The 12763-nt window shown below is 39.1% G+C and overlaps 1 protein-coding gene across 14 annotated transcripts in view; it reads right to left on the minus strand.

Moving 5' to 3' along the window:
* The window catches only part of LARP4 (La ribonucleoprotein 4), a 97834-nt gene that overhangs the window by 47886 nt on the left and 37185 nt on the right, over nt 1–12763 (minus strand). The gene's annotated exons all lie outside the window — the stretch shown is intronic.

Raw genomic sequence — 12763 nt, forward strand, 5'->3', positions numbered from 1 at the left:
CTTTAATATTAACACAATATTAATAAATGGTCCTTGGCAACCATGCTGACTTTCCTAAACATTTGAAAAGGTGATAATGCTTTATCCCTTAAATGAAAACTCAAAGAGCAAAAGTATTAGTACTCTAAATTTGAATAGTTAATATATTTATTTTAAATTTTATTTTAAAAATCAGCATATTTTTGTTGGTAGGAAATTGGATATTAGTCACACTACTTAAACTCTATCTCTGAAGTGGTGATGGCATCACAATATATTGAATATAATCAATACCACTGAATTGTATACTTGGAAATAGGTGAAATGATAAATTTTGAGTTCTCTACGCTACCACAAGAAAAAGTCACAGAAGAACTCCACAACATTCTACATCTAAATGTTCTTTTCTCTTCATTCTTTGATTTTAGAGCAGTATATCTACCAAGGCATGCTTAAAATATTCAAAAAACCAGATCAACTTTGTGACAGTTTTCTATACTTTCCATTATTTAGAACTTTGAAACTTTTCCCCAGGACTCCAGCCCAGAAAATCATCACTATCTTACTAGAATCTTATGTAAAACAATACATATTAAAAACATAGGGTGGAGCCAAGATGGCGTGAGAGTAAGGAGCTCCTCGAGTCAGCTTGTGAAACAGGGCAGTTGGTGGTCACCCAGAAGATCAGAGGAGTATCCTGCACCATCCTTGACAGTGTGGAAGGAGGAAACTACCCATCTGCACAGAGGAATCTTGAGTAGAGCATTCCATGCCGCAGAGGTTGATGACATGGCTGCAAGCTGCCTCAGGAGCTATTCCATGGTTGAAGTTGGAAGTTCCATTTCCCCCAATAAAAACAGGTGGAAAACACAGCATGGCACTGACTTCAGCTACTGATTAGTGGATTTGGATGGCTGAAATAGAATCCTAGGAATAACTAAACTTTGAGCCTGTCCAGTTCAGAGGGAAGGTGGTGGCCACCATTCTGACTCTGCCTCAGGCACGAGGGGAAGCGGTGCTGACTGAAAATCATAGTGCTTATAAGGACCAGCTACTTTCCACCCAGGTTGGATTGCAGGTCTAGCCTAAACCCCGGTTCTACCTCTGGGAGGGGGGTGCAAGCTGCCTCAGGAGCTATTCCATGGCTGGAGTTGGAAGCTCCATTTCCCATAAACGATGGAGGAAGAGACAGATGTCCACTGACCACAGCTACTGATTAGTGGATTCGGCTGGCTAAAGTATAATCCTAGAGCCAGCTAAGGTCTGAGCCTGTCCAAGTGGGAAAGAGTTCGGTAGTTGCCATCTTGACTCTGCCCCTGGCATGAGGGGGAGTCTGGCTGAATGAAATCCAGTGAAGTTAGGGATGGGCTTCTTTCCACCAAGTTGAGACTGCAGCCCTAGCCTAGGCGCCAGCCCCACCTCCAGGAGAGAGAACCTGCCTGGCAGAAACCTGCACCAGGCTCTCCAGGCAATTGCAAGCACTCTCCACTGGCAGAGGCTGAATAGTCAGACACCTGGGGCTGCATCCCTGCACCCCAAGAGAATAGGAGAGGAACTGGGTATCCTTGGCCTCTCCAGGCAATGGCAGGAGTTTTCAGCCCACACAGATTTGTTTGGTGCCTTTGAGCCCATCTCCACCTCTGTCCCTCCACAGGATAGGAGGGGGAGGGTGTTGCCTCAACCTCTCAGTGCCAATAGTTAGGGGCTGGACAAGTCTGACTGTTGGGCACCTGTGGCTCCACCTCCATCCCCAATATGACAAGAGATGGACTGTGTTTGCCCAGCCTCTTTGGGTAACTGCAGATGCTTTTGGCCCACACAGCCTGGTCTGGTGGGTACTTATGGACACACCCTCACCCTCCAATAGGAAAGAAAGGGGCTGGTCTTTCCATAGCCTTCCTGGGCAACAGCAGAGCTTCAGCCTGCATGGACTGGACTATTATGCCTGTGAATCCACCCCCAACCCCAATAGGATAGGAGGGATCTGGTGTCTCCATAGTCTCTCTGGACAATAGGACTGAATGTCAGGTGCCTGTGGCTCCAACCCCATGCCTTAAGAAGAGAGAAGGGGGTGTTTCCTCAACCTGTCCAGGCAATGGCAGATATTCTTGGCCTAAAGGGACTGAACTGTTGAGCACCCATAGAACTACCCCTACCATCCCATAGGATAGGAGGGAGCTGCTGCTTCCTTAGCCTGTCCGGGCAACAGTGGGTACTTCCAGCCTACAGGACTTAGCTGTTGAGCATTTGTGGTTCTGTTCCCACCACATAAAGGGCAGAAGGGTCAGTACTCCCTAAGCCTCTCAGGGCCAACTGCAGGCATATTTGGCCCACAGAGATTAGATTGTTGGGCACTCTAGAGGGTTCATTCCCACTCCTAGTAGGGAGAGGGTCTGGTGATACAGCAGCTTACCTGAGCAACTGTGGTCATTTTGGACCCACACAGCAGACTGCTGACCAAAACTATAGCTCCATCCCTGCCTGAGGTAGGGGATGAAGGGGTGTGAAGCTTCATCAGCGTCTCCATGTGACTAGTCTTATGCCCAACTGGGATTATTGTACATGGCTACAGCTCTGTCCCTACCCTTGACAGGAGAAAGGTTGGAGAAACTTCATCACTTCCTGGGACAAAGTGGGCAGCTTCAGCCTTCATAGCATATACCACCAACTACATTCTTGACTCCTACTACACAACCAGCAAAGGAGAAAAGATAAGAAATCTCCAAAGGGAGAAACTGCATTGAGAATAAATACATCTAGCAAACCAGATGTGGAAACACCAACAAAAAATTACAATCCATACCGAGAAACAGGAAGAGATGGCTCAATTAAAGGAACAAGATAAGCCTACAGATGACATAAAGGAGTTGAGACAACTAATCTCAGATGTTCAAACAAATCTCCTTAATAAATTCAGTGAGATGGCTAAAGCGATTAAGGATATTAAGAAGACATTAGATGAGCACAAAGAAGAATGTGAAAGCATACACAGAAAAACAGCAGACCTTATGGGAATGAAAGGTGTAATAAATGAAATTAAAAATACACTGGAGGCATATAACAGCAGATTTGAGGAAGCAAAAGAAAGGATTGGTGAGCTCGAAGACATGGCCTCTGAAAGTGAACAAACAAAATAACAGATGAAGAATGGAAAAAATTAAACAGGGTCTCAGGGAACTAACTGACAGCAAGAGACGTGCAAACATATGTATCATGGGTGCCCCAGAAAGAGAAGAGAATAGAAAAGGGGCAGAAAGAATATTTGAAGGAATAATGGTGGAAAATTTCCCAACACTATTGAAGGACACAGATATCCATGTCCAAGAAGCACAACGTCCTCCCATCCGAATAAATCCAAACAGACCAACTCTGAGACACATACTAATCAGAATGTCAAATGACAGAGACAAAGAGAGAATTCTGAAAGCAGCAAGAGAAAAGCAATGCATAACATATAAGGGATACCCAATAAAATTAAGTGCTGATTTCTCATTAGAAACCAAAGAAGCAAGAAGACAGTGGTATGATGTATTTAAGATACTGCAAGAGAAAAACTGCCAGCCAAGAATTTTATACCCAGCAAGATTATCTTTTAAAAATGAGGATGAGATCAGAATATTTACAGATAACCAAAAACTGAGAGAGTTTATAACAAAAAGACCAGCTTTGCAAGAAATACTAAAGGGAGTGCTACAGCCTGAAAAGACAGGAGAAAGAGGCCTGGAAGAGAGTCTAAAAATGACAACCCTGTCAGTAACAGTAACTAAAAGTGTCAAATATAAAATGACAGACAAAACGTAAAGATCAAAATGGATGAAATAAGAACGCCTTTATAATAATAACCTTGAATGTTAATGGATTAAACTCCCCAATCTAAAGACACAGACTGGCAGACTGGATAAGAAAAATATAAGCCATCTATATGTTGTCTGCGAGAGACTCCCCTTAGACTCAAGAATACCAATAAATTGAAAGTGAAAGGTTGGAAAAAGATATCCCATGCATGCAGGAACCAAAAAATGCTGGGGTAGCTATACTTACATCAGATGATACAGACTTTAAAAGCAAAACTGTTATTAGAGACAAGGAAGGACATTACATATTAATAAAAGGGATGATTCACCAGGAAGAAATAACAATCATAAGTATATATACACCTAAGCAGGATGCCCAAGATACATGAGGCAAACACTGGCAAAACTGAAGGGAGAAATAGACATCTCTATAATAATAGCAGGACTTCAATACATCACTCTCAGCAATGGGCAGAACATCTAGGCAGAAGATCAATAAAGAAACAGAGAGCTTGAGTAATACGATAAATGGACTAAACCTAATAGACATATACAGAACACTGTACCCCAAAACAACAGGTTATACATTCTTTTCAAGTGCTCATGGATCTTTCTCCAGGATAGACCATATGTTGGGACACAAAGCAGGTATCAATAAATCAACAAAACTGAAATTATACAAAGCACTTTCTCTGATCATACTGGAGTACAGCTGGAAATCAACACACAGCAAAGGGAAGATTCACATATATATGGAGATTAAACAACACACTCTTAAATAATCAGTGGGTCAAAGAAGAAATTTCAAGAGAAACCAAGAAATATCTTGAGACAAATGACAATGAGAGTACAACATATCAGAACCTATGGGATGTTGCGAAGGCAGTGTTGAGAGGAAAATTTATAGCCCTCAATGCTTACATTAAAAAAGAAGAGTTAAAATCAATGACCTAAATACCTAGCTGGAGGAACTAGAAAAAGAACAGCAAGCTAATCCTTAAGCAAGTAGAAGGAATGAAATAACAAAGATCAGAGCAGAAAAAAATGAAACTGAGAACAAAAAAATAGAGAAAATTAACAAAACTAAAAGTTGGTTCTTCGATAAGATTAACAAAATCAACAAAACCTTAGCTAGACTAAGAAAAAAGAGAGAAGATGCAAATAAATGAAATAAAAAATGAGAAGTGGAACCTCACTACTGATCCACAGAAATAAGGGAGATCATAAAAGGATACTATGAACAACTTTATGCTAAAAAACTAGACAATGTAGATGAAATGGAAAAATTCTTAGGAATGTACAAACAACCTACACTGACACTAGAAGAAAGAGAAGACCAAAACAAACCAATCACAAGTAGAGAGACTGAAACAGTCATCAAACAGCTCCCCAAAAATGAAAAGCCCAGGACCAGATGGTTTCCTAGGTAAATTCTACCAAGCATTCAAAGAAAATTTAATACCAATCTTACTCAAGCTCTTCCAAAAAATTCAACAGGAAGGAATGCTACCAAACACATTCTATGAAGCAAATATCATGCTAATACCGAACCTAAATAAAGATATTAAGAAAAAAGAAAATTACAGACACATTTCTCTAATGAATACAGATGCATAAATCCTCAATAAAATACCTGCTAACTGATTCCAACAACACATTAAAAGAATTATCCATCATGATCCAGTGGGTTTTATACCAGGCATGCAAGGCTGGTTCAACACAAGAAAATCAGTCATAATACATCACATTAATAAATCAAAGAAGAAAAATCACATGATCTTATCAATTGATGCAGAAAAGGCATTTGACAAAATACAGCATCCATTCTTAATAAAAATAATACAAAAAATAGGAATTGAAGGAAATTTTCTCAACATGATAAAGGCCATATATGAAAAATCCACAGCTAACATTGTACTCAATGGTGAAAAACTAAAAGCTTTTCACTGAGATCAGGGACAGGACAAGGATGCCCACTTTCACCACTGTTGTTCAATATAGTGCTAGAGGTTCTAGCTAGAGCAATCAGGCAAGAAAAAGAAATAAAAGGCATCCAAATTGGAAAGGAAGAATCAAAACTTTCACTATTTACAGATGATATGATTGTATATCTAGAAAATCCCGAAAAATCTACAGCAAAGCTGCTAGAGCTAATAAATGATTTCAGTAGTCAGGATACAAGAGAAATTCGCAAAAATCAGTGGTGTTTCCATACAGTAATAATGCACATTCTGAGGAGGAAGTCAGGAAAAAAATTCCATTTATGAGAGCAACTAAAAAAATCAAATATTTAGGAATAAAGTTAACCAAGGATGCAAAACACTTGTATTTATTGTATTGTATACATTGCTAAAAGAAATTTAAAAAGACCTAAATAAATTGGAAGAATATTCCATGCTCATGGATTGGAAGACTAAATATCATTAAGATGTCAATTCTACCCAAACTGATACACAGATTCAATGCAAGCTCAATAAAAATTCCACCAGAATTTTTTGAGCAAATGGAAAACACAATTATCAAATTTATCTGGAAGGGGAAGAGGCCCCCAATAGCCAGAAACATCTTAAAAAGAAAAAGAGAAGTTGGAGGACTCTTACTTCTAGACTTTAAATCATATTACCTAGCTACAGTGGTAAAAACAGCATGGTATTGGCAGAAAGACAGACACACAGAACAATGGAACCGAACTGATGGTTCAGAAACAGACTCTCACATCTATGGCCAAGTGATTTTTGACAAGCCTGTCAAGCCCTCCCAGTTGGGGCAGATCAGTTTATTTAACAAATGGTCTTGGGAGAGCTGGATATCCACAACCGAAAGAAAGAAAGAAGACCCTACCTCACACCTTATACAAAAACTAACTCAAAATGGATCAAAGACCTAAATATAAAAGCAAGTACAATAAAGCTCCTAGAAGAAAATGTAGGAAAACATCTTTAAGACCTGGGGGTAGGTGATGGATTCTTAAACCTTACACCAAAAGCACAAGAAACAAAAGAAAACATGGATAAATGGGACCTCCTCAAACTTAAACATTTCTGTGATTCAAAGGACTTCATCACAAAGGTGAAAAGGCAGCCTAGTCGATGGAAGAAAATATTTGGAAAACACTTATCCGATAAGGGATTGATTTCCATTCTATAGAAAGAGATCACTCAATACAACAATAAAAAAGCAAGCAATCCAATTTAAAAAATGAGTGAAAGATTTAAGTAGACATTTTTCCAAAGAGGAAATACAAATGGCCAAAAAGTACATGAAAAAAATGTTCCGTATCACTAGCTATTAGGGAAACGTAAATTAAAACAACAACGAGATAACATCTAACACCACATAGAAGGGCCATTATTAAAAAAACAGACAACAATAAGTGCTGGAGAGGATGTGGAGAAATAGGAACACACCTTCACTGTTGGTGGGAGTGTAAAATGGTGCAGCCTCTGTGGCAGACAGTTTGGCGGTTCCTCAGGAAGCTAAATATAGAACTGCAATATGATCCAGCAATTCCTCTACTAGGAATATATCCAGAAGAACTAAATACTATGACACGAACAAACATCTGCACACCAATGTTCACAGTGGCGTTGTTCACAATTGCCAAAAGATAGAAACAACTCAAGTGTCCATCCACCAATGAATGGATAAACAAAATGTGGTATATATGTATGATGGAATACTATGCTGCAATAAGAAGAAATGAAATTGGTACATATGTGATAACATGGATGAGTCTTGAAGACATTATACTAAGTGAAGTATGCCAGACACAAAAGGACAAATATTGCATGGTCTCATTAATATGAACTAAATACAAATAACACATGAAATTAAAACTTAAGAGTTTAGGTTATAAGGAGATAAGGGGAGGGCTGAGAAGAACTATAGATGCTTAATGTACAAAGAAGTTTTCATTAACTTGACTGTAAAAGTAGAGAGATGGATAGTTGATAGTAACACATTAAAGTGAGTAACAACTGGTTTATAAATGGGATTGTGACTGAAAAAGGTAGTCTGGGAAAGTAAATGTCAATAGAAAGAAAGCTAAAAAAAAATCTGGGGACTGAATAACACAGTGAACCCAAAGGTGGTTGAGAACTGTGGTTAAAGGTACAAATGCAAGAGAGTCCTTCTGTGAGCTAGAGCAGATGTACAACACTATTGCAGGGTGATCGGAATATGGAGAAACATGGGAAAACTACAACTGGTGTGACCTACAGACTGTGGTTAACAGCAATACTATAATATTCTTACATCAATGCCGAGCCATACTGTGTTGATAATGGAGGTGTATGGAAAAAGTGTACCAAATGTATACTATGGACCATGATTGGTGGTAATAATCTGATGATATGATCTCATAATCTGTAACAAATGTTCCACCATGGTGTGGAGTTGTACTGGAAATCTACACATCTGTATGAATGTTTTGCAAGTTCACAATATCTGCAACAAAAATACATTAAAAAAAAAATACAATGGGTTGGGGGAAAAATATACCAAATGTAAGATAAGGAATATAGTTGGCAGTAATATTTTGATAATGCTCTTGCATAGTTTGTAACAAATGTTTCACACCAATGAAAAGAGTTGGTGAATGGGTGATGTATGAGATCCCTGGGTGATGTTATGTATGTTTATTTTGTAATTTCTTAACCTTTACTATACACTACTTGTTTATGTGTGTTCACGTATGAATGACATACTACAATAACAAATAAAATAAGGGAAGGGGACATGGCCCAGTGGTTAGGGCGTCCATCTACCACATGGGAGGTCCGCAGTTCAAACCCTGGGCCTCCTTGACCCACGTGGAGCTGGCCTACACACAGTGCTGATGTGCGCAAGGAGGGCTGTGCCATGCAGGGGTGTCCCCCGTGTAGGGGAGCCCCACGCGCAAGGATTGCGCCCCGTAAGGAGAGCCACCCAGCGTGAAAGAAAGTACAGCCTGTCCAAGAATGGTGCCACACACACAGAGAGTTGACGCAGCAAGATGATGCAACAAGAAGAGACACAGATTCCCGTGCCGCTGACAACAACAGAAGCAGACAAAGAAGACACAGCAAATAGACAGAGAACAGACAACCGGGGTGGGGGGGGGGGAAGGGGAGAGAAATATATAAATCTTTAAAAAAAAAGAAAAAAGAAAAAAAAAAAAAGAAAAAACAAAAACCAAGCAAGCAGGAAGCCAAAAAACAAAAAACAACATATAGAGAAGCAGATATAGCTCAAGCAACTGAGTTCCCCCCTACCACATGGGAGGTCCCGGGTCTGGTTCTCAGTGCCTCCTAAAGAAGATGAGCAAGACAGAGAGCTGGCGCTCACAAGACAGGGACTGGTGCAGCAAGCTGACACAACAAGACGATGCAACAAGAGACACAAGAAGAAAAAACATAATGAGAGACACAACAAAGCAGGGAGCAGAGGTTCTCGGTGCCTCCTAAAAAGGACAAGCAAGATGGTGAGCTGGTGCAATGGGCAGGAGTGGCAAGCTGACACAAGATGATACAAAAAGAGACACAAAAGGAAAAACAGAATGAGAGACACAACAAAAGCAGGGAGTGGAAATGGCTCAAGTAGTAGGTACCTCCCTCCCATAACAGCGGTCCCAGGTTCGGTTCCTTGCGCCTCCTAAAGAGTAGCGAACAGACACAGTAAGTGAAAAAAACAACAAGGGGGTGGGAAGAAATAAATAAAATAAATCTTAAAAAAAAAAAAAAGGCCAGTGATCCATATACATGGACCTCCTAACTTAAAATAAAAAAAAGAAAAGACTATGAAAAAAAACTTATGGACCACTATCTCTAATGAATTTAGATGCAAAAATACTCAACAAAATACTTGCTAAAGTACATTAGAAATATTATATACCATGATCAAGTGGGTTTTATTCCAGGTATGCAAGAGTGGCTCAACACAAGAAAATCAATTAGCGTTAATATACCACATTAATAAATTGAAGAAAAACGACATGATCACCTTGATTGACACAGAAAAGGCATCTGACAAAATAAAGCATCCTTTCTTGATAAAAACACCCCAAAAGATAGGATAGAAGGAAACTTTCTTAACATGGTAAAGTATATTTATGAAAAACCCACAGCTAACTTTGTAATCAATGGTGAAAGACTGAAGGCTTTCCCTCTGAGATCAGGAACAGGACAAGGATGCCCACTATCACCGCTGTTTTTCAATATTATGCTAGAAATTCTAGCCAGAGCAGTTAGGCTAGACAAAGAAATAAAAGGCAACCAAATAGGAAAGAAAGAAGTAAAATTTTGCTATTTACTGATGATATGATTCTATACCTAGAAAATACCAGAATATCCACAACATAGCTACTATAACTAATAGACGAGCTCAACAAAGTGGTGGAACACAAGGTAAGTAGCAAAAATCAGTAGCACTTCTATACACTACTAATAAGCAACCTAAGGAGAAAGTCCAGAAAAAATTCCATTTACAATAGTGACTAAAAGAACCAAATATTTAGGTATAAACTTAACCAAGGACATAAAGGACTTGGATTCAGAAAACTAAAAAACACTGCTAAAGGAAACCAAAGAAGACCTAAGTAAATTGAAAGACATTCTGTTTTCATGTATTGGAAGATTACATATCATTAAGATGTCAATTCTACCCAAACTGAATTATAGATTCAACACAATTCCAATAAAAATTCTAAAGCCTGTTTTAGAGAAATGAAAAAGCCACTATCAAATTTATATATAGGGTAAGGGGTCCCGAGTAGACAAAGATGTCTCAAAAAGAACAAAATTGGAGGACTCTCACTTCCTGACTTTAAAGCATATTACTTAGCTATAATGGTAAAAACAGCATGGGACTAGCATAAAGACAGACTGACCAATGGAACACCAAACTGAGAACTCAAAAATAGAGCCTCATATCTACTGTCAGGTGATTTTTGACAAGGCTGTCAAAGCCTCCCAGCTGGGCCAGAAGTCTGTTAAAAAACTGGTGCCGGGAGAACTTGATATCCATGTAAATAATAACTGAGAGCTGGGGTAGCTATACTAATACTGGACAAAATAGACTTTAAATACAAAAATGTTATGAGACAAAGAAGGACAGTTTATATTAATGAAACGGGCAATTCACCAAGAAAAAATTAGCATAAATATTTATGCACCTAAGCACGTTGCCCCAAAATACATGAATCAAACACTGGCAAAACTGAAGAGAGTAATAGTTGTCTCTACAATAATAGTTGGGATTACAATACACCACTTTCATCAATAGAGAGAACACCTAGAATAGATATGCACTCCAAACAGGATACACATTCTTTGCAAGTGCACATGGATCATTCTCCAGTTGGGTCACTAAACAAGTCTCAATAAATTTTTAAACAGTGAAATTATACAAAGAATCTTCTTTGACCACAATGGAATAAATCTAGAAATCAGTAACAGGCAGAGAACCGGTAAATCTCCAAATATATTGGAGTAAAATAAAAATCAATGGGTCAAAGAAGAAATTACAAGAAGAATCAGTAAATAATATATCTTGGGACGAATGAAAACGAGAACACAATATATCAAAATATATGGGATCCAGTGAAGGCAGTGCTGAAAGGGAAATTATAGCCCTAAATACTTACATTATAAAAGGAAGAAAGGTATCCAATAAGGGTTTGATAGCCCATGTCGACATTTAGACATTAGACATAGAAATATAGACATTTCTCCAAAAAGGAAATATAAGTAGCCAAAAAGCACATGAAATAATGTTCAACATCATTAGCTATTAAGTAAATACAGATCAAACCTACACTGAGGAGCGGGTGTAGCTCAGTGGATGAGCACCTGCTTCCCATGTACAAGGTTCTGGGTTCAATCCCCTGTACCTCCTTAAAAAAACAAAACAAAACATTGATTCTTTCTTTTTAAGATTTATTTATTTTTCCCTCCTCCCTCTGTTGCCTACTCTCTGTGTCCATTTGCTGCATGCTCTCCTGTGTTTGCTCGTAGTCTCCCCAGGCGGCTCCGGGAATCGATCCGGGACCCGATCCAGGACCCTCCAGAGTGGGAAAGAGGTGATCATTCCCTTGTGCCACCCCAGCTCCCTGGTCTGCTAAGTCTCTTGTCTCTCCTCTGTGTCTCTTTTTGTTGCGTTATCTTGCTGCGTCAGCTCTCTGTGTTGGCTGGCACTCCACGTAGGCCAGCTTATCTTCACCAGGAGGCCTTGGGTATTGAACCCTGGACCTCCTATATGGTAGTCGGGCTCTGACAAGCCTGTCGTGTCTGCTCAACTGTGAAAGAATAGTCTTCTCAACAAATGGTGCTGGGAGAACTATGCAACAGAATGAAGCAGGACCGCTATCTCACACCATATACAAAAATTAATTCAAAATGTTAACAAAGACCTAAATATAAGCTCAGGACTATAAATCTACTAGAAGAAAAAACACAGGGAAGTATCTTCTAGGATCTTTTTGCTAAGTTATGGGTTCTTAGTCTTCACACTCAAAGCACAAGCAACAAAAAATAGAAAAATGGGACCTCATAAAAATTATAAAACTTTTTTTGCATCAAAGGACTTTATCATGAAAGTAAAAAACCAATTTAGTCAATGGAAGAAAGTATTTGGAAACCACATATCCAATATGGGTTTAAAATCTAGAATACATAACAAAATCATAACCTCAACAAGAAAAAGACAAATAACTGAATTTTAAAATGGACAAAGACTTCAATGGACGTTTCTCCAAAGACGACATACAAATGGCTAAAAAAGCACATGAAAAGATGCTCAACATCATTAGCTATTAGAGAAATGCAAATCAAAACCACAATACGACACCAGTTCATACCCACTAGAAAGGTGACTATTAAATAAATGGAAAATCAATAGTGTTAAAAACAACGTGGAGGGAAGTGGACTTGGCCTAATGGATAGGGCGTCCGCCTACCACATGGGAGGTCCACGGTTCAAACCCCGGGCCTCCCTGATCTGTGTGGAGCTGGCCC

Source organism: Dasypus novemcinctus, chromosome 12, assembly GCF_030445035.2.
Source record: "Dasypus novemcinctus isolate mDasNov1 chromosome 12, mDasNov1.1.hap2, whole genome shotgun sequence".
Lineage (NCBI taxonomy): Eukaryota > Metazoa > Chordata > Mammalia > Cingulata > Dasypodidae > Dasypus > Dasypus novemcinctus.